At 44.8% G+C, this 27006-nt stretch overlaps 1 pseudogene; it reads left to right on the forward strand.

The window, feature by feature from the left end:
- Nucleotides 1-16392, forward strand: part of LOC133381567 (zinc finger protein 678-like) — an 18893-nt pseudogene extending 2501 nt beyond the window's left edge.
- The last annotated feature ends 10614 nt before the right edge of the window (nt 16393-27006 follow it).

The following is a 27006-nucleotide window of genomic DNA, read 5'->3' on the forward strand; positions in this document are numbered from 1 at the left end:
AGGATTTATTTATTTTATTGCATTTATATCCCACCTTTTCTCTAGCGAGCTCAAGGTGGCGTATGTGGCTCTCCCTGCTCCTCATTTAATCCCCGCAACAACCTGGTGAGGTAGGTTTAGAGTTAGACTGAGAGGCAGTGACTGGCCCCCAAGGTCACCCAGTGAGCTTCATGGCTGAGTGGGGATTTGAACCCTGGTCTCCCAGATCCTAGCCCCACACTCTGACCACTACACCACACTGGCTCTGAATTCAGCAATAGCATGGTCCGTTCTTATGGGTCAGGCAAATTTCCCAATCCCTCCCCTCCCCAACAGTGTAGTGGCTCAGAGTGTATGGAACAGGGCCTTCTTGGGAGATCACAGGACACTTGAAAGGGTGTTTAATATATATATATATTGTCCTGCTCTTCAGCCAAAAACAGGCTCGCAGAACTGCTTACCAATCTTTTAAAGAAAGAAAACAAAGAAGGATAGGCCTTACCCTCAGGTTTAAAATCTAAGAAGACACAACACGAAAGGAAGACGGATTTGGGAGGGAGGAGGAAATAAACAAACACGTGTTCAAGTTCTTAGTTGTGAACTTAGTGAGTTTATGAAGTTCCAGGGAAGGACCGAAGGGATCCCTCTTCAGCCAGCTGCACTCTCCTCATTCTTCCCTTCCTGCTTTGCTTTAGGAGGAAGTTTGAGATGCCCTCTCTAATGCCAGGGTTGAATTAGCAGCCCCAATCCACAGATTCTTCTGGGTTCGTTTGCCAAAGACACAGCTGGGGTGTGTGTTACAGAATTTGGGAGGTAGAATAAGTTTAGATGGAAACCCGAATTCCAAGGCAATTGAGAAATGATTTTGGTTTAGTATTTAATTATTTTATGTATTTATTTGATTTATTGCTGTCCTTGGCTTTTGCCTCCCTAATATCTCTTCCCCCATTTCATTGTGTGGGCTCCTCGCTCCTGTTTCAGGCAGAGGGGATGTTTCCCAAAGCGGCCACTGATCTCCCAGAGGCAGAGGTCGCTCCATCAGACGCCATGAAGAGACTGTTGCACAGGGGGATTGTGCAAGAGGGTGACAGGGCTGCTGCTTCTCTGGGTAAGGACTATAATGGGACACATTTCAACTCTGTTGGGAATCAAGAGGCTGCATTTATGTCCCCTTTGAGGAGCCAGTGCCGACTGGAGACACTTCTCTCTACTCTTTCTAACAAGCTTTCTTTTTTAAAAAGGGAGTTTTGTTTCAACAGGATTTACATAAATCCAGGCTGGCATTTTGAACTTATAAAACTGGGGTAGCTAACCCACAAGAATGGGCCTATCAACCGCTGCAGCTTTATCTCCCGATCTGATTGGGAGATGAAGCACTCTGCCTGACCTTGAGAGAGAGAGAGAGATCTGAAGAGCAGGCAGAGGCCCCATCCATGTCTTACATCTAACCTTCGTCCAATCTTAAGGGGCCCATTTCGGTCCCAGGTGCCCTTTTCATTGTGTAATTTACACATAAGTAGGCCTACAAGGGTGTCCTCCTAGGACAGTGCCATGAATTTTATCCTGTACAATGTCCCCAAATTTCAGCCTGTTGTTGTTATGTGCCTTCAAGTCGATTATGACTTATGGCGACCCTATGAATCGGCGACCTCCAAGAGCATCTGTGATGAACCACCCTGTTCAGGTCTTGTAAGGTCAGCTCTGTGGCTTCCTTTATGGAATTACCACAAAGGTCCCAGTTACCACTTACCGTTTTCCTTCTGGAAACAAAAAAAACACCCCAGCAACAAGCCCTGGGGCAGATTTCTACCTTTTATTTTTTTATTTTACACATGATTAGACCTACAGGGTCCTTCTGAAAACAAACAGAAATCCACTGAGGTCCAAAAATACTCCAATTTACTCAATATGCATGGAGAAGGGGGCTGATGTATATTGAAAAATTCTACCTCCTCTGAATAAGTGTTTTTTTGGCTCACTGTGCTTTGGTAGTGTCAAGCACACTTGTGGTAACCTCTCCCACGCCCCAGAGGCCTCTGGGGTACAAAGTGACCCCATCCTTCCATTGAAAATCTCATTGGGGTCCAAATATACCCCAACGTTAGCCAGTGTTTTTTTTAAAAAACATTCTGGATGAACTAATGGAATTTCCTATCAATTTAAACAGTCGTGGCTTCCCCCAAAGAATCCTGGGAATTGTAGTTTGTTAAGGGGGGCTGAGACCACCATTGCTCTCACAGAGCTACCATTGCTAATAGCTGCTCAACAATCAAATCCCTCTTCTTCCAGGGGAACTCTGGGAATTGCAGCTCTGTGAGAGGAACAGGGCTTTCCTCGCAACTCTCAGGACCCATAAATCTCCAGTGTGTGGAAAGAGTTTCGGTTATAGCGCACACCTTAAAAGACATGAAAATATTCACAGACGGGGGGAAAAGGTTTTGGGTGCCGCTGGCTTAGAGCACCTGCTTTGAGTGCAGAAGGTGTAATCCCCAACATGTCCAGGTATGGCTGGGAGAGGACTCTGAAATCTGAAGAGCTGCTGCCAGCCTGTGTGGACAGTGTTGAGCTTTGCATGGACCAGTGGACTGACTCAGCATAAGTCAGCTTCCTATGTACATGTGTAATCTGTATTTGGGGGGGGTGTGCATGCACATGGACAGTGTACATACTGGCCATGGCCACCACTGGCATGTGGCCCTTGGAGGGGTGGCTGATCATCAGTGCGGCCCTCGAGCCAAAGAGCAGGTTAGCCACCCCTGGTATATCATTCCTTACAGGAAATCAAACGATGCTCAGAGATAGCAAAATGGTCCTGGGGATTCCTCCCAGGACTTCTCTTTGCGATGGACTGGAAACGACCGGTGTGCAGTCTGAACAGGTACAGGTTGGAATATTGGGGGGGGGATTGGAATGCAACCTGGGTGCCCTTCTCTTCGGCACATCCCCCTGGGTCTGAAGGAGACCTGGCTCTTTTCCCGTCTGGCAAAGCTGCTCGCTGAGAAGGCTTTGAGTGCAATTGATTCAACTCTGGGTCCAGCAAGAGACCTGCTGAGACAGCTCACCCTCCCTGCCTTATTTTTTTGTTACCTGTAAGGAGAATTGCTGTTATTAGTATTTTAATTTATTACCTCCCCCTCTTCACCCTCAGATCCCAGGGCAGGTTGCAACAGTTTAAAAATGTATCCTTAAAAACAATTTAAAACAACTTACATCACAATAATAGGGTAGATCCTAAAAATATCCATCTCGGGCGTTAAGAGCTTCCTTGCTTCTTTCAGGATCTAGTGACCTTTGAGGAGATGGCCGTGCACTTCACGGCCTTCCACGGAGGACGACTGGGCGCTGCTGCATCCCGGATAGAGGGCTCAGCCCAGGGAAGCCACGGAGAACTGTGGAATTGTGGGAATCTGGCCTCTCTTGGTAAGGAACAACTTTCATTCTAAGCGAGGGAAGGAATCACTTTTCTCCTGCTAGCAACACCCTTTCTTGTACAACGAACACTGCGTTTCGCTGGCCAAGCCCTGTGTGACGATGCCACGATGCCTGGGTGGTGAGATAAGACTCTCCTGCTGCTCCGTGGTGTTGCAGGCTACTGCTGGATCCCCGCTGCGCCTCGCAGGCGTTCCGTCTCCTGTCGCTGTTCTGTCTCAATTCTCCACAGCCCACAGCTCCACAGCCCCTTCTAGCGCTTGATCAGGGTCTCCACTCAACAGTTTTATTCCATAAATTCTCAACCGCACTTCCTTCTGCTTTGCTAGCTGTCACATTCCCAGTATATCTAGTTTTAAAGGAAAGGTGGTTGGTTGGTGAGGCAAGTTCTTTGGTGGTACCTTAAAGACCAAGGGTTGTACCCAGCTAAGTCCTACTCAGAGCAGACCTACTGAAATTAATGAACCTAAGTCAGTTATGTAAACTTCAGTGTCTACTCTGAGTAGGGCTAACGTTAGATACTATCCAAATTTACACTGCCTTGCTGTTTTTTTTTTTAAAGTATATAAATACATGAACAAAAATGTACGGCGTAAGCTTTCGTCGACTGTAGTACGGCAACTCTTTCAAGCAGGCAGCATCTGCAGGATGTCTTGCCTCTTCTCTTTAGGCAAGCAAAATTAGTTATGTATTTATTATTGCGTTTATATCCCACCTTTCCTCCAAGAAGCTCAAGGTGGCGTATATGTTTCCCCCCCCCTGTCCATTTTATCCTCACAACAACCCTATGAGGTGGGTTCTGCTGAGGGGCAGTGACTGGCCCAAGATCACCTACTGAGTTTCATGGCTAAGCTTCATGAACCCTGGTCACCCAGGCCATAATCCAACACTCTAACCAATTTGCCATGCAAGTTCACAGTGGCCACTCCTCCTCCTTCGATCAGGCGCTATCAAGATGAGGTCACAATGGCCAGTGACTGTCCTCCAAGTAGGCAGTAACAGCGTGAGGTCATAATGGTCAGCCTACTGTGACCTTACATTGACCATTCTGGAGCAGAGGATCTTCAGAGACTTCAACAGGAACATAGGAAGCTCAGTATTGTCTACTTGGTGGCTCCGGCTGGCTCTCTAGGGCAGCCTTTCCCAACCAGTGTGCCTCCAGATGTTGTTGGACAACTCCCATCAGCCTCAGCCATTGGCAATGCTGGCTGAGGCTAATGAGAGTTGTGGTCCAACAACATCTGGAGGCACACTGGTTGGGAAAGGCTGCTCCAGGGTTTCAGACAGGTGTTTCTCCCAGCCATGCTTTGAAACATTAGGGATTGAATCTGGAACCTTCTGCATGCGAGGCATACCTGCATGTCTTCGTGGAAAACTGGTGAATTACAACACATCAACTGCTTCAGCGGTATCAGCTTCAGGTTAAACTGAGACGAAGGATTTTTAGCGCATTGTTTGTGGTCATTGGCTTACCAATGCCGAGATGTTTGTGCTATCGACAACCTCTTTTGTGTGAACGGCCACTTTTAATAGCGTAACGAGCAGTCTGTACTTGCCTGCATTTCGTCTCCTTCTGACCTCGCCATTTAAATTCTGTCCACCCCAGAGCATGTGCAACTCAGGATAACGTCTCCTGCATCTGACAAGAGGGGACTGCAGTCTGCAAAAGCTTTAGGTGTAATAAAATGGTTAGTCTTCTGAGTGGCACAGCAGTCTGTTTGCTTTATTACAAGAGAAAAACGCAAAAAAATGAAATAAAATCACTGGTGTGTCACATCTTGGAGGAAACATGCTCCTCTGGGAAAAAGGGCAGGAGAGAAATTTAATAAATGTTTTTTAAAAATAGGAACATGTTCACCTTTTGGCAAATGATATGGAGAAAGCATGGCAGGAAACTCCCATCAGCTACAGCCAGTGCAGCTGTGTTGAGTTGTCCAGAACATCCGGAGGGCACCAGGCTGGCGTAGGGTGGTTTGCACAGAGGAGACTAAGCTGCTGGATTTAGCCAGGAGGTGCCTGGTTCATGGTCATAGGGCTTGCCGGTGACGCTCAGGCAAACTCACCCTTCCAGGCAGGAGCAGAGTTCTGAACCCCTTGTTATTTATTACATTTATATCTTGTGCATCCTCCAGGGAGCTCAAGTGGTGTCTGTGGTCCTGCCCCCCCTCCCCATTTTATCCTCACAACAATCCTGTGCGGTAGGTTAGGCTGAGAGACAGTGACTGACTCAAAAGTCAACCAGTGAGTTTCATGGCAGAGTGGGGATTTGAATCCTGGTCGCCCAAGTTCCCAGTCTTATGCTCTAACCACTATACCACAATGGCTCTGTTTATCTATCCATCATCATCATCATCGAATACAGTCTCCATCTATTGGAATTTTTTTAGAGCTTTTTATTTTTTCCATTTGTTTGGGAGGAAAGGTGGGATATAAATAATGAGGGTCTCCAGCAGATATAATCTCATCGGAAAGTCCGTTCTGCACAACATAGGAAATGGACCTTTAGTGTGGCGGCACCTACCCTGTGGAATTCCCTCCCCTTAAATATTAGACAGGCGCCATCTCTGTTATCTTTTTTGGCGCCTACAGAAGACCTTCCTCTTTCAACAAGCCTTTTAAGTAGAGACCTTATCCCAGTCTGCGTCTGTGCTGGAATTACTTTTTAAGATGTTTTTAAAGCCTTTTTCTAAAGACGTTTTGTTTTAATATGTTTTAAAGTCTTTTGTTTTTAGACGTTTTAGAGTGTTTTTAGCGTTTTGTTTGCCACCCTGGGCTCCGTCTGGGGGGAAGGGTGGGATATAAATTTAATTAATTAAATAAATAAAAACAATAATTGCAAGACTTGTTCATCGCTTGTTATACAGAGGTATCCAAGTGACTGACAACATCTTTAAAAACATAAATACATTAAGCACATTCATTAAAAAAGACCTACAAGTCATGAAAATAGGCAGCCCCCTCTCTGGCAGATAAGAGCCACAGGAAGATTTGGCAGCACTGTAACAACAGCAAAACATCACCCTCGTACCGGGGATCCGGGTAAAAATAGGGTTTCTTTATTACAAATTCCTCCGTTTCTAAGACATTTCCTGGGATGCCCTTCCTGCAAAAGTCAATTCAGGCATGGGATCTGCCCTACATATTCCATAGTATTGCTGCCCTGGGCTCCAGCTGGGAGGATATAGGAGACCTTCAGATGATGAAGGATGGTAGCAAGAGGAGCAAAGACCACAGCCAGGGATACTGAAATCAGGAACTGCTGCTGTTCTCTGTCAGTATCAGTGCACTGGGGGGATGTTCTTAACGACATTGATGGCTGGTTCCTGGGATAGAGTTTTAGAACAATAGTCATTATTCCACCTGGAGCCTACAGAGTGACCTATATAAAATCGTAAAGCCCTAAAAGGCATGGTAAAACACTCGCATCCTCTATTTTGCACTGGCAGGATTGTGGGGTCTCGCCATCCCTTACCTGGTGGCCCTGTTATATAGCTGCTTTTAGATGGCTTGAGGCTGGGATGTTGGAGGGCACCTCCTGTACAAGATGTTGTGATGGCCACCAACTTGGAGAGCTTTATAAAAGGGTTAGATAAAGTCACGAGGCATATTGCTATGTATGGCTACTGGCCACAGTGGCAATGTTCTTCTCCCTCCACTGTTGGAGGCAGTATGTTGGGAATCGCAAGTGAGAGTGCAGTTGCACTCAGGTCCTGCTTGTGGGCTTCCCGTGGGCATCTGGCTGGAAGAATACAGTGCTGGACTATATTTAAGTTTCAGGACTCTTCCTATGTTCTTACGTGTCAGGATACCTGAAAGACCATCTTACCCCTTACATACCCTGTCGATCACTGCGTTCTGCAGGTGAGGGCCTCCTGCAGATACCATCTTATCAGGAGGTCCGTTCTGCACAACATAGGATGCGGACCTTTAGTGCTGTGGCACCTTCACTTTGGAATTCCCTCCCCTTAAATATTAGGCAGGCGCCATCTCTGCTATCTTTTCGGCACCTTTTGAAGACGTTCCTCTTTCAACAAGCCGTTTAAGTTGAGACCTATCCCAGTCTGTGGCTGTGTTAAAATTGCTTTTAATATGCTTTCTTTAATAATATGTTTTTAACCCTTTTTTTAAAAAAAAAAAAATGTTTTTAAAGCTTTTAACGTTGTTTTGTTTTAATGTATTTTAAGGCCTTTTTATTATTTTAAAGTGTTCTTAGCGTTTCTGTTTGCCGCCCTGGGCTCCTGCTGGGAGGAAGGGTGGAATATAAATGGAATAATAATATAAACAAATTAAATAAATGTATGATTTCTCTATTTCTGTCCTTTTAAAAAGGGCTTCCACTTCCCAGATCTGACCTCATCTCCTGGCAGGAAGAAGGGGAAGATCCATTTGTTGAAAGCTCCGAGGAAGAAGAGAGATCAGCAGGTCGGTACTTAGGTGTGGGACCCCTTGTCAGGTGCATGTATTCTCCTAGCAGACATTTCTTCTGACTAAATGTCATCCAGTGGTAGAGGGATATGTCTACGTAATAGTCATGGAATGGTAGGGGAGGCTTTGTCAGTAGTTTGCAATAGTAGAAAGGAGTAGTTTGTGTCTAAATTGAGGGAAAATATCTTCTTTAACTTTAATGTTGACAACTTTAACTTTAAAGCTGACAACGAGGACATTGAACTTGTCAAGGCTTATCAATACCTCGGCACAGTCATTAACCAAACTGGAGACAATAGTCAAGAAATCAGAAGGCGGCTAGGACTGGGGAGAGCAGCTGTGAGAGAACTAGAAAAGGTCCTCAAATGCAAAGATGTATCACTGAACACCAAAGTCAGGATCATTCAGACCATGGTATTCCCGATCTCTATGTATAAAAGTATAGATGATCTCTATGTATAGATGAGAAAGTTGGACAATGAAAAAAGCGGGTAAGAGAAAAATCAACATTTGAAATGTGGTGGTGGAGGAGAGCTTTGCAGATACCATGGACCACGAAAAAGACAAATAATTGGGTGTTAGAACAAATTAAACCAGAACTATTATTAGAAGCTAAAATGATGAAACTGAGGTTATCCTACTTTGAACACATAATGAGAAGACATGATTCATTAGAAACGACAGTAATGCTGGGAAAAACAGCGGGGAGTAGAAAAAGAGGAAGGCCAAACAAGAGATGGATTGATTCCATAAAGGAAGCCACAGACCTGAACTTACAAGATCTGAACAGGGTGGTTCATGACAGATGCTCTTGGAGGTCACTGATTTATAGAGTTGCCATAAGTCGTAATCGACTTGAAGGCATATAACAACAATCATTAATGTTTAATGTTACAATTTTAAATCTCTTTGTTTCAGTTTATTTATTGTGATATTTTGTATTTCTGTACTTTTAATCTTTTGTACACCGCCCAGAGAGCTATTTGCTATGGGCGGTTTAAAAATGAAATAAAATAAATAAATAAATAAATAAACAATAGCACATCTTCTTTAATAGCATTTGGTCACGAGGCTGTTCCCCGCAAGCCATGTACAGCTGCCCCACACCTTATGTCATATGTTTGAACCCAAAGGGGCTCCCTGTAACTGCTGATTACCTGATGGTATCACAATATCAGGTGATTGACAGCTATCAAAGTCCAAAAGAGCTCGCCATAACTACAAATCAGCTGAACAAAGATTGCAGCAAGCCCTTGAAGTACTGCTTGCAGTGTCAATCAGCTGCATGCTGCTGATAGCATATCTTCAAAGGAGGTCACTATAATTCTTGTTCAGTTGATCGGTGGTTACAGTGAGCTCCTTTAAATTGGCAGTGATTGGCAGGGGGTGGCCTCACCCATCTGCCAAAATTGGTCTTCCGGGGGGGGGGGGATTAAAGATCCAGCCCGCCAAAGATCCAGTTCCCCATCTGTGCTTTAAAGACTGTACCATCATATTGCTAGGTCTGCTGCCGGCAGGGTTTTTATTTATTTATTATTTAATTTGTATCCTGCCCTTCCTCCCAGTAGGAGCCCAGGGCGGCAAACAAAGCGCTAAAAACATTTTAAAGCATCATAAAAACAGATCTTGAAATACATTAAAACAGAACAGTGTTAATTTTTTTTTAAAAAAAGAAACTTTAAAAAAGGGTTAAAATCATTATTAAAAATACTGAGCAATTCTAACAGAGATGCAGTCTGGGATAGGTCTCAACCTAAAAGGCTTGTTGAAAGAGGAAAGTCTTCAAAAGGCGCTGAAATGATGGCAAAGATGGCGCCTGCCTAATATTCCGAACGGGGGACACCAAAGGAAGTTGCCCCTTGGGGAGTCCCGAGGGTGCTACCCCTTCTGTTTCTTTCTTTCTCTCTCCTTTTTAACCAATCTAGAGGAGACTGGTGGTGGGGAGGGCGTGCGGTGCATGTGTAGTTCCTGCACAGGGTGGGAGCCTGTGCAGTGAACTGAATGATAGGAAAAAGTTGCCAGATGCCTTCAGAGTGAGAGTCTGTAACTGGCAGAAGGCTGGCCCTCCCTGGAAAGATATTGAGTGGGTCTGATTGTTCCCAATTCTCTCAGAGGCCTACTGGGATAACTGGTTCAGGTAGGTTTTGTTGGTGGCCTCTGTTGTGTCCACACCAGGTGTTTAAGAGGAGTCTTACTAAGGAGGAACATGGGTGTTGCCACCCCCACTTCAGTGATCACAGGTAGAGGGAAGTATAACCATGAGGAGGTGGTGAACTACCATAGAAGACGGGGGTAAGGCTACCTATGCCTTGTTCCTCCCTCCCATTCCTCTCATGGACAGGTTCCTTGTTGTTCATCTGCTGTGCCCACTGGCCTGTGTGTGTTGTTGTTTAATACCAGATCAGTACACAATAAGACCACACTCGTCCATGATTTGATCATGGATGAAGGTGCCAATTTGGTATGCATTACCAAGACCTGGATGGGTGAGTTGGGAGGAATAGGCTGCAGGGATGGGGGGGAGGAGTTGCTGTGGTCTACAGATCTTCCTTCTCTGTCACAAGGAAACCACTCTGTCTTGGAGCTGGCTGTGAGGGCCTGCACCCGGTGTTGGGCTGAGGAGGCAGTAAACTAGGGTTGCTGCTGGTGTACCATCCACCCTGCTGCCCGGCAGCTTCTCTGACCAAACTGGTGGAGGCCATCTCGGCTGTGGTATTGGAGGAGCCCAGAACAATAGTCCTGGGTGATTTCAATGTCCATGCTGAGGCTGCCTCTAGTGTTCTGGCTTGGGACTTCATGGTCTCCATGACGACAATGGGGCTGTCTCATGTTGTCACCAGCTTGATGCATAGGGCAGGACACACCCTCAACTTGGTTTTTGCTCCAGATGGAGGAAAGGGTGGTCTGGAGATGGGGTGGTGGATGTCACCCAATTGACATGGTCAGACCGCTTCCTGGTGAAGTTTAAACTTCAGGCTCCAATCCTCCCCTGCACAGGTGGTGGACAGATTAAGATGGTCCGCCTCCAAGGAGGCCCACTGTGAATTGTTTGCAAGGCACTTTGAGGGTAAAGTTGCTCACCTCCATAGCAGTCTTGATGCCCCATCTACATATACTGTAGTCCCCAGTGAGGTGTCTAGAGCAATGTCTGCTGCAACTTCTTGGGAACAGTTTCAGTTGATGCGGCCTGATGATGTAGACAAGGTACTTGGGATGATGTGGCCAGCAACTTGTCCTCTTGACCCTTGTCCTTCTTGGCTTATTAAAGCTTGCAAGGGGGTATGATGAGTGGATCCAGGGTGTGGTCAATATGTGTTTGCAAGACGGAGTGGTTCCAGCCACCCTGAAAGAGGCAGTGATCTGATTGCTGCTGAAAAAGCCCACCCTGGACTCACTGGTTTGCAACAATTACTGACCGGTCGCAAATACTCCCTTCTTAGGGAAGGTGATTGAGAGGGTTGTGGCGCAGCAATTGCAAGTAGTCTTGGGTGAAACAGATTATCTTGACCTATTCCAGTCTGGGTTTAGGCCTGGTTATGGGATTGAATTGGCCTTGGTCGCCCTGATGGATGCCCTTTATTGGGAGAAGGACAGGGGGAGTGCGACCCTGTTACTCTTACTTGCGTATCAGAGGCACTGTCTTACAGTGGTTCCAATCCTATCTCCAAGGTTGTTTTCAGAGAATAGGATTGGGTGATTGTCTTTTGGCCCCCTGGCAGTTGCGCTTTGTGGTGCCGCAGGGTACCATTTTGTCCCCCATGCTGTTTAACATCTATATGAAGCCCTTGGCAGTGGTCATCAGGAGATTTGGGGTGAGGTGTCAGCAGAACCAGCTCTATTTCTCTGTAGCATCTGATTCGAGAGAGGCCATGCAAGCCCTGGACCGTGGCCTGGACTCTGTGGTAGGCTGGATGAGGGCCAATAAACTGAGACTGAATCCTAGCAAAACAGAGACACTAGATGGTTCCTGAGTTCAGATAATTGATCAGTTGCCTGTTTTGGATGGGGTCGTACTCCCTCTAAAAGAGCAGGTTCATAGTCTAGGGGTGCTCTTGGATCCATCTTTGTTGCTAGAGGCCCAGGTGACCTCAGTGGCTAGGTGTTCCTTTTACCAGCTCTGGCACGTAAGATAGCTGCAGTCATTTCTGGACCAGGATAGCCTGACCATTGTTGTCCGCACACTGGTAACCTCCACGCTGGATTACTGTAATGCGCTCTACGTGGGGCTGCCCTTCAGGTTGGTCTGGAAGCTGCAGCTGGTGCAAAATGTGGCAGCGAGACTGTTCACTGGGGCAGGGTACTGCCACCATGTCACCGTGCTGCTGAAAGATTTGCACTGGCTACCCATTTGCTACCAGGCCAAGTTCAAGGTTCTAGTTTTGGTGTACAAAACCCTATACAGCTTGGGACTAGGATACTTGAAAGACCATCTTATCCCTTACATAACCAGTCGATCACTGTGCTCTGCTGGTGAGGGCGTCCTGCAGATACCATCTTATCAGGAGGTCCATTCTGCACAACAAAGGAAGCGGACCTTTAGTGCTGTGGCACCTACTCTTTGGAATTCCCTGCCCTTAAATATTAGACAGGTGCCATCTCTGTTACCTTTTTTGCACCTACTGAAGACCTTCCTCTTTCAACAAGCCTTTTAAGTTGAGACCTTATCCCAGTCTGTGTCTGTGTTAGAATTGCTTTTTAATATGTTTTTAAACCTTTTTTAAAAAAATGTTTTTAAACCTTTTTTTAAAGATTTTTTAAAGGTTTTTAAAAAATGTTTTTAAAGATATTTTGTTTTAATATGTTTTAAAGTCTGTTTTTATGATGTTTTAGTGCTTTTGTTTGCCACCTGGGCTCCTCCTGGGAGGAAGGGCAGGATGTAAATCAAATAATAAATAAAAATAATAAATAAATTGCCTAGAATTATCTACTTTGATTGGAAGTGGCCCATCAAGGTCTCTGTCTTCCCAGGACTGTTACTTGAGTACCTTCGTTTGGAGATGCCATGTATTGAACCTGTGATCTTGTGCATGCAAAAGAGCCAAAGCTCTTTACATCACACTGATTTTTAGTTCTGTGGTTCCATCACAGGCTATTTAATATATTTGGAAGTATCTGCCTCTTCGTTAAATATTTTCCACTTTGTTAAAAACAATAATTAATTGGGTTTGTTCCGTGATTTGTGGATCTGTTCCTCCCTGATCACATGTCTCCTTTGATTCTTTCAGATGATGGGGGAGAGAGCAATAAAGAGAGTGAACACCAGAGAATGAAAACGGAAGAGAAACAGAAGTGGGGGAACAGGTCCATTGTTTTTGAAGGGACTGACTTCCATGAAATTCATATAGCAGAAGAATATTGTGAGGGAAACCAAAGGAAAACTCATAATAGGGAGAAACTGTTGAAATGCTCTGAGTGTGGGAAGGTTTTCAGTCAGCAGATATACCTTATTAAACATCAAAGAATTCACACAGGAGATAAAGCATATAAATGCCTGGAGTGTGGAAAGCAATTCATTCGCAGCTCAGACCTTAACTTACATCAAAGATTCCATGCAGGCAAAAAACCTTATAAATGCTCTGAGTGTGGAAAGAGGTTCAGTCATAGCATAAGCCTGAAATGGCATGCGAGTATTCACACAAGGGAGAAGCCCTATAAATGCACAGAGTGTGGAAAGAATTTCAGTGATGGCAGAAACCTAAAAAGACACCAAAGAATTCACACTGGGGAGAAGCCCTATAAATGCACAGAGTGTGGAAAGGGCTTCAGTCGCAGCCCGGAACTTAAATCGCATCAAAGAATCCACACAGGGGAGAAACCCTATAAATGCTCTGAGTGTGGGAAAAGGTTCAACCTAAGCTCAAACCTTAGTAAACATCAAAGAATCCACACAGGGGAAAAGCCCTATAAATGTTCAGCATGTGGAAAGAGTTTCAGTCATAGTACACACCTTAAAAGACATGAAAGAATTCACACAGGGGAGAAGCCCTATAAATGCACTGAGTGTGGAAAGAGTTTTAGTCAAAACATAATTCTTAAATCACATCAAAGAATTCACACAGGGGAGAAGCTAGATAAATGCTCGGAATGTGGAAAGTGTTTCAGCAATAGTGGAAACCTTAAAATACACCAGAAAATTCACACAGGGGAGAAGCCCTATAAATGCTCAGAATGCGGAAAGAGTTTTAGTCAAAGCATAATCCTTAAATCCCATCAAAGAATCCACACAGGGGAGAAGCCTTTTATATGCTCTGAGTGTGGAAAGAGCTTTGGTGATAGCAGAAGCCTTAAAGTGCATCAAAGAATTCACACACAAGAGAAGCCCTATAAATGCTCTGAGTGTGGAAAGAGTTTCAGTGTCAGCAGAAGCCTGAAAGTGCACCAAAGAACTCATACGCAGGAGAAGCCCTATACATGCTCTGAGTGTGGCAAGAGTTTCAGTGATAGCCGAATCCTTAAAGTGCATCAAAGGATTCACACAGGGGAGAAGCCCTACAAATGCTCCGAGTGTGGAAAGAGCTTCAATCAGAGCACACACCTCAAGAGACATCAAAGAACCCATACAGAGGAGAAGCCCTACAAATGCTCTGAGTGTGGAAAGAGCTTCAATCAGAGCACACACCTCAACACACATCGAAGAATCCATGTGAGAAGCCATATAAATGCTCAGAGTGTGGAATGAGCTTCCATCGGAGTAGACACCTTCAGTCACATCAAAGAATACACACAAGGAGGAATGCTGCAAATCCTAGCAGTGATTGGAATGTGGGAAGTTCTTCAGATGGAGCACACTTTCATTTTTCAAAGATGCAAACCCAGGATATAGTATGTAAATAATTATGAAATAGATTACTTGACCAATCAAACCTTAATAAGCAACTGTATCAGGACTCGAAATGTACTGAAACCGCAATTGCTGTGGCTCTATGGGCACTGAACTTGCGTGGGAGCCATTGCCTCCCAGTGACTATGTGATTCTAAATGGCCATGAGGATAGATGCATGTGTAAGATGTATTTTGTATGCCTAATATTATGTTTAATATGCATCTTGAAATTCGGCATTGACAGCAGTTTTTAAAATCTCCCCTGCTGTAGCCTTGGACAATAATGTTTAATTAAACAATGTGATAGTGTGGTTGCTTCTTCCATCTACTGTCCATCAAGAACTGCTCTTCAGCCCCTCTTGGCCTTTGAGTGCAATGTTGCCTGAGACCACTGTAGCTCTGGGCAAGCTGTGTTTAGGTCCAATAGCCCCTATAAAATGAAACAGGAAGAGGCTACTGGCAGACTGGTTAGGAGCTCCTGATTAAAATTTGGTTCCTGTACCTAAAAGTGTTGTGTTGCTTGATTTAAGGACACAAGAGGAGCCTGGCTGCTAAATCAGGCAAATGCCTGCATAGTCCAGCATCGTGTTCTCACAGTGGCCAACCAGCTGCCCCAGTATGAAGCCACCAGCAGCAATTGTGTGGAGGAGTTTGCCTCCTTTGAAATTTCTACTGTGTTGGACTCTTATGTCTCCTCTGGTAATTAACTGTTCTAGGGCACAGTCATTAGGGGTATCTAGAAATGTTAACTCTTTGTCATGGCTAGAACACACATGTACCCAGTGTATGTGGGGGTAATTGGAAGTCACTCATTACTATAGCACTTCCTGTTTGGGACGCCTCTTTGATTTCATTCTCCACTCAAGATCACTCTGGGCATTTTGGTCAGGGGGACAATAGCACATCTCCAGTACTAATGTCTTGTCAGGAGAGCAGACAGAGGGTGGTGATTAAGTGTGGAACGGACAATGGCTGGTGATTAAGTGGTGATTAACTTACACTTTGGTTTTGAAAAACTAAAGTAGTTTTAACTGGTTTTAAACTGAACTGAGGCTGAAACTTTTAGCTAAGTCCTACATTTATCATTTACCTTATATGCTATCCTTTTCCACTTTAAAAACTAAAACCTACATACACTTGCCTTTTTGATTCTAAGTTCACTTGTGTGATCCGTACTATATATCAGTGGATTTATTTTTCTTTTCTTAACTCTCTCTCTAAAATTGGGATTAAATTTAAATTTCTGGTATACTGTGATCCCTCAAGATTTCCTTGCCAGGGTAGAGCTGAAAACTTTAGCTCCTGAGCCTTGAGGGTTGTTGTTGTTTTTTTTAAACAGGATTTAGCTCCTACCACACAATGCCGTTAAGTGTGCCCTCATTACAGTTTAAGCTGATGAAGTAATAAATAAATAAATGGGTGATAATTACCCTCTAGTCACTCAGCTGCACAACTCACTTGTTACCTTATCACTTTGTCATGGGGACTGAGAAGGGGTGTGGCTGAGTAGGGGGTGTGGCTTGGGAAAATTCCAAGGGCCAGGTACAGATGTTTGGAGGGCCACTTTTGGCTTCTGCACTGGAGGCTCCCTACCTCTGCTCTGCAGTTGCCCCTGCAAGAAGGACGATCATGCCTTTAACTGACCATTTGAGGTTTCACAATCCAAAATGAATGTGTTAATTAGGTTACCCAACCCAGGATGTCTGTGTTATCACCGAAAGCTGTTTTGTAAATGGTCCCTAATGCTTGGCGATCACTCGTGACTGAGTAAGATTGTCTTCTAAAATAAAGTCTTTCCATGGGACTTTTGTTATGGAAGACGCCTGTGCGTGATTTTGTTTTACGTGGGGAGATTGGCGCATGATCAACACACAATCTTGACAGAAAAAGGCTTTGCTCCAGTGACATGGGTACCACGACGATTGGAAGTCCTTTATCTGCTGCAGCCTTCATCCGCCTTCACAGCCGTTGTAACACACATTGTTATCCTCTGCCTGTTCTGTTGTTGAGGACATTCTGACCCTGCTGGGAGTACATGACTCCCGACAGCATCGCTCATAGGGTTCATTGGAACATGCAAACCCACTCACCACTACAAGGTGATCCAGCGAGGGGGGTCCCTAATGAAATTGGTGCTGTCTATACTTTCTGTGTTTCATTTCCCTCAGATCTCACTACTGCTGCCCTAGGCTCCTTTCTGAGGAAGCCTGGGATAGAAAATACATAAGTATTTACAATCCCATGCTCCACAACCACGTCTCTCTCTGTACATATAAAATCTGAAATAATCTCTCCCCTTATATACCCAGCTAAAGCAGGAGAGAGAGCGCCAGTGTGGTGTAGTGGTTAAGGTGTTGGACTACGACCTGGGAGACCAGGGTTTGAATCCCCACATAGCCATGAAGCTCCCTGGGTGACCTTGGGCCAGTCACTGCCTCTCAGCCTCATGAAAACCCTCTTCATAGGGTCGCCGTAAGTTGGAATCGACTTGAAGGCAGTACGTTTACATCTTTTAAAGCAGGAGAGGGCCTTCTTCAGATCAGGAGGTCCATTCTGTACGATGCAGGAATCGGGCCTTTAGTGTGGCAGCACTTACCCTTGGGAACTCCCTCCTGTTACATATCGGGTGTTTTCTGTTGGCCTTTTTCCAACAAGCCTGTTAAATTGAAGTTTTGTCTATCTGTATTGGACCTGAACTCAGTTTTTTTAAACCTGAACTTTTTTTATTGTTGATGCTTCCATTGTACAATCCCTTTGGGATGTTTTGTGAGAAGCGACACATACATTAATTGAATCCATAAATTCAGGAGAATACTTCCTGCATCTCATGATGTGGGGATCTAAACCTACAACAAATCTGTTAGCCTTCATGGCAGGTGTAGGCAAACTTTGGCCCTCCAGATGTTTGCTGAACTGCAACTCTCATCGTCCCTGGCTGTTGGCCATGCTTGCTGCGGCTGATGGGAGTTGCAGTTCACCAACCTCTGGAGGTCCAAATGTTCCTGACTCCTTGCAGGCGCCACAAGCCTTGTCATTGTTTGCTGCAACAGAATAGCATGGAAGGTTCTGTTGCAGTGCAGTGAGTGCTCCTAGCAGAGATGCTGGCTGACAACTATCTCATACAGGCCCCAAAGCCTCAGGCCAAACAGAAAAACTGTCAAGGCTTTCAATGGCTACTAGCCACGATGGCTATGTTTTATCTACTTCCATTGTCAAAGCCAATGTATGCCTCTGAATGTCTTCCCAGTTGTACGGGGCTAATAAGCCCACCCATGTGCCCCACCTACCTCTCATGCAGTGTGAATGCTTAGCGCGCATGTCTGCCATCCACCAAGATGGCGGCAGGGGGGCTTAGCCCCTTAGGGAAGCCCCACCACCACCTTGGGTGATGGTAGGCATGCACACACAGAGCTCAAGGCATTCACACTGACGGGAGAGGTAGGTGGGCCGTGCGTGCCAGCTTTTTGAACCCTGCGGTGTCTGAATTGCGGGCATCTGGGAGCCCCCTCTCTGTGATCCACTGCAGAGTCCAGTTGTAGCACCCGACAGTGCCACAGATTGAAGAATGGGAGTGCCACCTTCCCACCTTTCAGGGGCCCCTCTGGGCTTCAGGGGCCCTCTGCCAATTCCCAACGTGGCCACCCTCTGGCACCAGCCCTGCTAGGGATTCCTCTTGCCTGGTGTCCAAACAATTGACTTATCAGTCACAGCTCCGTAGGCTGCATCTCTTTACCCTGGCCTTTTTTTACTTGAAAGAGATCTTTTTAGGGCCCACTGATCCCTTCATACATTTTAAAAATAAGACATTATCTCAGAAACTAGATGTCTTTTCCAGAGTCCAACAACATTAGAAGGCCATAGGTTCTGCACTTCTGATTTCCAGCTTTAGAACCAGCACACAATTTATAAGAGGCGACTTTTTTTTTTAAAGTCAGGGTCTTAAGGTGACATGTTTTATTTATACATCATTGGGGTCTTCTATCGCTGCTATTTTTACTGCTGTTATTCTAGGACTGAGATTTAGTTTATTTTGCTTTTCTCCTGGAATCTTATAGTTTTGTACTCTGACTTTTCTTCTGTCTAGAAAGGTGGGATGGAAATGTCGAAACAAACAAGCAAACATGCCAGTGAGGTTTCTGTGCTGTGTTGTTCTGTATCAAACAGATTCCCTGAAAATAAAGGGACTGAGCTCACCTGAGGTCCTGTTGGTTCCTTTCCAAACTCTATAAATGACTCTAGACACAAACACTCCTAATACATTGCTCTCGATGCCCCTTATCTTTGTTTTTAGACTGTGCCTCGTTCCAGGTGCACTGAAAGCTGTCGCCCTGGATATGCCAAGGAGATTCAGGAAGGCCAGCTGGTTTGCTGCTATGCTTGTGCTCCGTGTGCGGAAGGGACCATCTCCACTCAGGAAGGTGGGTGACTCCAGAGGAAAGAACAGCCCCAGAGGAAAGTGCAACTGCTCTCAGGGGGATGGGACAAATCTTGAAGGCTTCCTGTAACATTCATCACTGAAGACTGTTTTCCATTCCCTCTGCTATCTGAAATTAGGTTAAGAACATAAGAACATAAGAAGAGCCTGCTGGATCAGGCCAGTGGCCCATCTAGTCCAGCATCCTGTTCTCACAGTGGCCAACCAGGTGCCTGGGGAAAGCCCGCAAGCAGGACCCGAGTGCAAGAAGGTTGTTGGTGACTGGGCACAGACTCCCCAGGGAGGTTCATCAGTAACCAGCAATTATGTCATTCCTGTGCCCTGTTATTTCAGCGGCTGTGTATGCATGTAAAGTGAATCTGATTCTAATGATGGTTTTATCTGAAAGGAGATCAGTGTTGACAGATACTGATGTAGAGTTTTTATTATGCCATGTTGTAGATTGCCCTGATAGAGCAGGCTAATCCCCCCACCCAGAACATTATTTTTTTAAAATAAAATATTCATTCAGACATTTTCTGTGAAGATTTCAAAGACAAGGTTGATTACTACAATGGTGGCATATGGGGCTACCCTTGAGGTTGGACTTGAGGTCACAAGTTTATGGGAGGCAGCTACCATCAACATATAACAACTTACTTGTGGGACTTGCATTGGTTGCCAATCTGCTACTGGGCCAGGTTCAAGGTGCCGACACTAACACATAAAGCCCTGTAATGCTCAGGACTGGGTTACTTGGAAATTGCCTTATCCCTTGTATACTCAGTAGTAGGTTGCTGTGGTGTGCATGAGAGCTTCTCCTGCAAATTCCAAAGGTATCAGAAGCCCACTCCTGCTGCGAATGCCTGTTTCTTGATCTCTCCCACATCCCCACATTTTCCCAAAAATATTAGGCAGTATGCAAGTAAGGTTGTGAATGATACTGAAGCCATTTTCCTTCTCAGATGCAGAGCTCTGCACCATATGTCCAGAGGATCAACATCCCAACAAAGGCCAAGATCAATGTATCCCCAAGAATATCACCTACCTGTCCCATGAAGAACTTTTGGGGATCATCCTGGCTTCTTTTCCCTCTTTTTTGGTGTTTAACTACAGGTTTTGTGTTAGGAATCTTCATTAAATTCCTAAAAACTCCAATAGTCAAAGCCAATAACCGGGACCTATCATTCATCCTCCTCATCTCTCTCTTGCTTTGCTTTTTGTCTTCCTTGCTGTTCATTGGCCAGCCCAAGAAAGTGACCTGCCTTCTCCGACAAATGGCCTTCAGCATCATCTTCTCAGTTGCTGTCTCTTCTGTGTTGGCCAAAACCATCACTGTGGTGCTGGCCTTCCTGGCCACAAAGCCAGTAAACAAGGTGAGGAGATGGCTGGGAAAAAGATTGGCCAACTCCATTGTCATTTTCTGTTCCTGTGTCCACGTTGTCATCTGCACCATCTGGCTGGGTGTCTCTCCCCCATTCCCAGACTCTGATATGCACTCCCAGCCTGGAGAGATCATCCTACAATGCAACAAAGGCTCTATTGTTATGTTTTATGGCGCCCTTGGCTACATAGGCTTCCTGGTTGCCATCTGCTTCATGGTGGCTTTCCTAGCCAGGAAGCTGCCTGGGGCCTTCAATGAAGCCAAGCTGATCACCTTCAGCATGCTGGTCTTCTGCAGTGTTTGGGTCTCCTTTGTGCCCACCTACCTGAGCACGAAGGGGAAATACATGGTAGCCGTGCAGGTCTTCTCCATCCCAGCCTCCAGTGCTGGGCTTCTGGGCTGCATCTTCATGCCCAAGTGCTATATTATTGTGCTCAGGCCTGATCTGAATACGAAGGAGCATCTAATAACCAAAACTAAAGACGGTATTTGATTCTTAAACTATTATTTTAAATTTTTGACAACTAATGGCTAACAGAGCAGTAATGAAACCCTCATGCTTGTCTTAGGAATGTAGCTCCTTGGATGCTTCTCCTGTACCAGCTCTCTCTTTCCTTCACATAAATTATGAAAGAAAATAGTTATGAATGATGGAATTGAATGTGGAATGACACCACAATGGTCACAGGTCCTTTGGTGTTAATGATTTGCATGTATTACTCTATCACAGCCAGATTCCCACTGTTTGCAACTCAGCTTCCCACTGTCTGTAACTCATGTTCCACACATATTTTTCAAAGAATGCGGGGGTGGGTGAGTGGAATAATGCATTTCAGTGGCAGAACTAGGTTTCAACCAGTGATGAGCATGCTGGAGCTGGTTTCTGAAAACGTGTGCTTTGCTCATTCACAGATCTGTCTCATGTTCTTTAGATATGCAACCACTTGTTGGAAATATTTTCCCTTCATCTCATTTTCTCTTCCTTTGCATAGCTGCACCATACCTCTCACCTTTCAACTTAGCTTGTTCAATTAGTTTGGTTTTTTTTTAAAATACCTGTTCTTGTGCTTTCATGCAAAATGCATGGTTTTTTCCTGCTGACACACTTCTCAAACATGTTTCATCTTTTGTTTTTAAAATGCTGTATAATGATACATTATGATAATGGCATACAGTCCAACAAGCTATAAATTTCCCATAGGACAGACTACATCACAGAATCATTGTGGGTGGTGATACTGGGCTCCAAGAGTAATATAGTACTGGGGACATACGGTCATCCCTTGATCAAAATACTCAGAGAGATCTTGAGATGGAGAATGCAATCAAAGAGGCATCTAAAACAGGAATGCTATAATAACAGGTGACTTAAACTACCCTCACACAGACACTGTTCATGTGTGTCTGTGTCATGACAATGACGTAAAATTTTGAGATACCCTAAATGTCTGTGCCCTTGAACAGTTGCTCATGGAGTTGATCAGAAGGGTGGTGACCCTTGACTTAATGTTAAGTGGTGCCTAAGACCTGGTGTGAGATGTAAGTGCTGTTGAACTGATGGAGTGAGGCTGTGCTATCAAATTCGATAAATATGCAAATGGGCCATTGCTCCTAAAATCTAACAAAACTTCAAAAGGGGCAATTTCCCCAAAATGAGGGGTTTGTTAAAAAGTAAGTTGAACAGGAAAGTCGAGTTGGTCAAAGCTCTCCCAAATGCTTAGGAATTGTTTTAAACCATATTTTTAGAAGCTCCACTAGAACGTATATCAAGAAAGGTACCACCAGGCCCAAGGGGATGCCTGTGTGGATCATGATCAGAGTCAAAGAAGCTATTAGAGGCAAGAAGGCTTCATTTAGAAAATGGAAATCTGGGGATATCATCCCACCAAGATGATGGCTTAATCCCTAACCAAGGACCACAAATGATTTGAAATCTCTGCACCTCAACAGTGATCTTGCCCAGTAAACTGATGCACCTGATCTGCCATGAACCAAGGATCTCATCTGCCTCAAAAAAGGAATGTCATGTTCATATTAATGACCACTGTTCTCTGCAAGACGTTAATTGTGTCTATTTGAATGTTTGTGTTTTTAGCTCCTGAGGCAGGAGGTATATTCTCTGAAAAGCGTAGAGCACTCAAATAAATCATTTACATAGCACCAGAGCCTGTATCTTCTCTTTTTGATCGCACTTATTTATTTATTTATTTAATTTGTATCCCGCCCTTCCTCCCAGCAAGAGCCCAGGGCGGCAAACAAGGCACTAAAAACACTTTAAAACATCATAAAAACAAATCTTAAAATACATTAAGACAAAACAGAGTTAAAAACATTTTAAAAACTTTTTAAAAAGGTTAAAAACATTATTAAAAACATATTAAGCAAATCTGACACAGAGAGAGACTGGGATAGAGAGAGACTTGGTGATTTCCCCTCTTTGTTCCTGTAACCTGGGTCAACAGCCTCTTTTCAGATTTAAATTGGGCAAAGGTAGACACAGAGCAGGTGCATAGAGCTCCGTACCCCTAACCAACAGTCAGCAAAAGACCCAAGGGCTTGAGTGCTTGTTTCATGAGATATGTAGTCCAAGAAGAAATTATTAAAAAGAGCCAGAAATCTAGAAAAAAAAGACTGGGAAGGATCGCAAGTTTTTTCTGCTCCAGGATTTCAGCCCAAAAACACCACAGTGCCAAAAGGAGGTTAAACAATACATCTAATTGATACAAGAAGCAGGACTTGGGCGTAGGTGGGGTGTGTGTGTTCCATTCGAAATGGCGGTTAAGTATTGATGATAACTCAGCACCCTTAGTTTCAACACATGTCTTGGAGCAATGACCCCACTAATGAGGTGGTCTCCTGGCCTGTAATAATTAAATGGAGCAAGTTTGACGTATAGATTCACTGGGCATTTTGCCTTCTGCATCCCACAGACTCCACAGGGCATAAGCAGCAGCAGCAACATCATCCTGGCTCTGCCTTGAAGAGTTGCTCTGACGGTGGCAGAGTCCAGCGGTAGCTTCAGAAGCACAGGCAGCCACAGGAATCCTCGCAGTGATGTGGCCCCTGCCTACCCCAAATCTCTCAGGCCCGGCTCTCAGTGGCACTGGGGGTATTAATGTCCCAGTTTTTTCAGGCTGGTTACAAGAAGTTACTTCATCCTGCCACAAAGCCAGGGAATAGGGTGAGGAGATGGCTGGGAAAGAGTTTGGCCAACTCCATTGTCATTTTCTGTTCCAGTATTGTTACGCTGCAGCCAACTCAGAAGGGACAGGAAGAGGGGAGGCATGAATTTCAGGCGCCTCCGCAGTCAGAAGAAGCGGAGTTGGGGATTGTTGTGTCTGAGCAGGATCGTGCGGGAGGGGGGCAGCCTGCTCTCCAGCCATTTCCCACGAGTAATGCCCTTTCCGAGGAGCCGAGCACACCGACCCCAGTTGATGCAGAGGACTTGTGGGGGGAAGCTTCAGAGTCAGTGCCAGCTCCTCCTTTCCCAAGCAGTTCCCAGGAGGATTTCAATGAGGCACCGCCTCTTGACCTCGAGCCTGTTGTTCGGGAGCAGGTGTCTTCGGATGAACAAGTAGAGGCGCAGCCCCTGTCTCCTCGTTCCCGCCGCCGCGAGAAACGGACAGGGCAAAGACAGGAATTACAAAGGAGTCAGAGATTACGTTCGAAATCATTTCCTATATAAGCCGCTGCTCCCCGGGGGGGTGTTGCTGAGTCAACTTCCTTCACATGCTGCAGAGCATGTCTAGAGTATAGTTAGGGACTCTAGTGAGTTAGCACAGGGTTTTCTATGAAGTGCAATGCTTTTGATGTATCCATCACTCTAATAAAACGAGATTTACTTGCACACACGCTCCAGCCTCATTCTTTCGGCTCTGGGCCCAAGGTGTCATCTGCATCATCTGGCTGGGTGTCTCCCCCTCCCCCATTCGCAGACTCAGACATGTACTCCCAGCTTGGACACATCATCCTGCAAGGCAATGAAGGGTCTGTTGCCATGTTTGATGTTGCCCTTGGCTACATGGGCTTCCTGGCTGCCATCTGCTTCACGGTGGCTTTCCTAGCCAGGAAGCTGCCTGGGGCCTTCAATGAAGCCAAGCTGATCACCTTCAGCATGCTGGTCTTCTGCAGTGTTTGGGTCTCCTTTGTGCCCACCTACCTGAGCACGAAGGGGAAATACATGGTAGCGGTTTCCAGTGCTGGGCCTCTGGGCTGCATCTTCATTACCAAGTGTTATATTATTCTACTCAAGCCTGCTCTGAATACGAAGGAGCATCTAATGACAAAAACTAAAAATGGTGTCTGATTCTTAAACTATTATTTTAAATTTTGACAAGTAACGCTCAACATAGCAATAATGAAACCTTCATTCTTGTCTTGGGAATGTTTGCTGCTACAGTACCAGCTCTCTCTTTCCATCATATAAATTATGAAAGAAAGTAGTCATGAATGATGGAATTGAATGTGTAACGACACTGCAATGGTCACAGGTCCTTTGGCGTTAACGATTTGTATGCTTCACTCTATCACAGCCAGATTCCCACTGTCTGAAATTTATTTTCCACACGTACTTCTCAAAAAGGGCAGGGGAATCATGCATTTGTGCAGCAGAAGTGGGTTTCAATGAATGATGAGCATGCTAAAGTGGATTTCTGAAAAAGCGTGTTTTGCTAATTCTCAGATGTTTCATGGTTTTTGGATTTGTGACTACATGTTGCATATATTTCCCCCCTCAGCTCACTTTCTCTTCTTTTGCTTAGCTTCATTAAACTTCTGATCTTCCTACTCAGTGTGTTCCATTACTTTGTTTTTGTGTTCCCATTCTTGTGCCTTCGTACGGAATACACACTTTTCATGCTCGCATAAATCTCAAACACATTTTCTCTTTGGTTTTTAAAATTTCGTATGATGAGGACATACAATGCAACAAGCTCGAGATCTCCCAAAGAGCAGACTCCATCAAATAATCATTCTGAGTGGTGATAATTGGGCTCCAAGAGTAGTAGAGTACTGGGGACATGCTGTTGTCTCCTGATCAAAATGCTCAGGGAGATCTTGAGATGGAGACCAAGATCAAGGAGGTATTCAAAGGATGAGTAATAGGTAAAAACAGGTGACTTCAACTACCCTTACAGAGATACTATGCAGAGCCAGTGTGGCAAAGTGGTTAAGGTGTTGGACTACGACCTGGGAGACCAGGGTTCGAATCCCCACACAGCCATAAAGCTCACTGGGTGACCTTGGGCCAGTCACTGGCTCTCAGCCTCAGAGAAAGGCAATGGTAAACCACCTCTGCACACCGCTTACCATGAAAACCCTATTCATAGGGTCACCATAAGTCGGGATCGACTTGAAGGCAGTCCATACATACATACATATGTTTTTCTGTTATGACAAAGTGGTAAAATTTCTAGATCTGTTAAATTTCTTTAACAGGTGGTTGTGGAACTGACCAGAGGGGTGGTGACCCTGGATTTTAAGTGGCATCCAGGACCTGGTGCGAGATGTAGGTGCTGTTGAACTAATTGGGCTGTGGATGGTGCTATCAAATTCATTAAATATGTAAATGGGCCATTGCCTCCAAAATCTAATATGTCACATGTGACTTCAAAAGAGGAAATTTCCCCCAAATGAGGGATTTGTTAAAAAGAAAGTTGAATGGGACAGTCAAGACAGTCAAAGCTCTCCGAAATGGTTGGGAGTTATTTAAAACCACAATATTAGAAGCATACCTAGTATGTATACCACAGATCAAGAAAAGCACTACCAGGGCCAAGAGGATCCCTGTGTGGTTAACGAGCACTTAAAAAAGGGATTAGAGGCAAGAAAGCTTCATTTAGAAATGGAGGTCTGGGGATATAATCTCACCAAGATAGCGGCTTAATCCCTAACCAGGACCACAAATAATTTAAAATCTTTGCACCTCAATAGTGATCTCACCCACCAAACATGCATCTGATCTGCCATGAGCCATGGATCTCATCTGTCTCAGGAAAGGCACATTTGAACATATGTTGATTCATGGGAGGCTGCACAGTCTGCAGACTCTGGGAAGGACGAGTCTGGATCGACTATAGTGATGTGCTCGAATTCCACCCTATTCAGATTTGGTATTTGATATTTTAAAGGGAATATTGATATTTTGAGGTTTATATTTCAAAATATCCATAAATTATCATTCTTGCAATTGAGGTTTTAGAGGCATATATATATATATATGTTCTTTTTCAAGAAAACCAGCAAAAATTTGTTACATTAAAAATCAATACTCAATGACTGAGAATAATTTGGTACCAAATCTGAATCGGACAGAATTCTAGCACATCACTATTGCTGTGTGAAGAGAGACTTGCTTTTGACTGTCCTAATTTTTTCAACATTCAGATTCATTGGGTGGCGCCATTGGGTTCCAGTCTTTTGTGAGAGGGAGACACATTTCTCCCTATCCCCTCTTTCCATTCCATTCTGTGCGTAATCTTACACCCAATCACCTTGGCCCATCATGGCTGCTGTTTGCTAAACTTTGAAGTGGACGGTTCCTCAGGCCTATCAG

Source organism: Rhineura floridana, chromosome 3 (genome assembly GCF_030035675.1).
Source record: "Rhineura floridana isolate rRhiFlo1 chromosome 3, rRhiFlo1.hap2, whole genome shotgun sequence".
Lineage (NCBI taxonomy): Eukaryota > Metazoa > Chordata > Lepidosauria > Squamata > Rhineuridae > Rhineura > Rhineura floridana.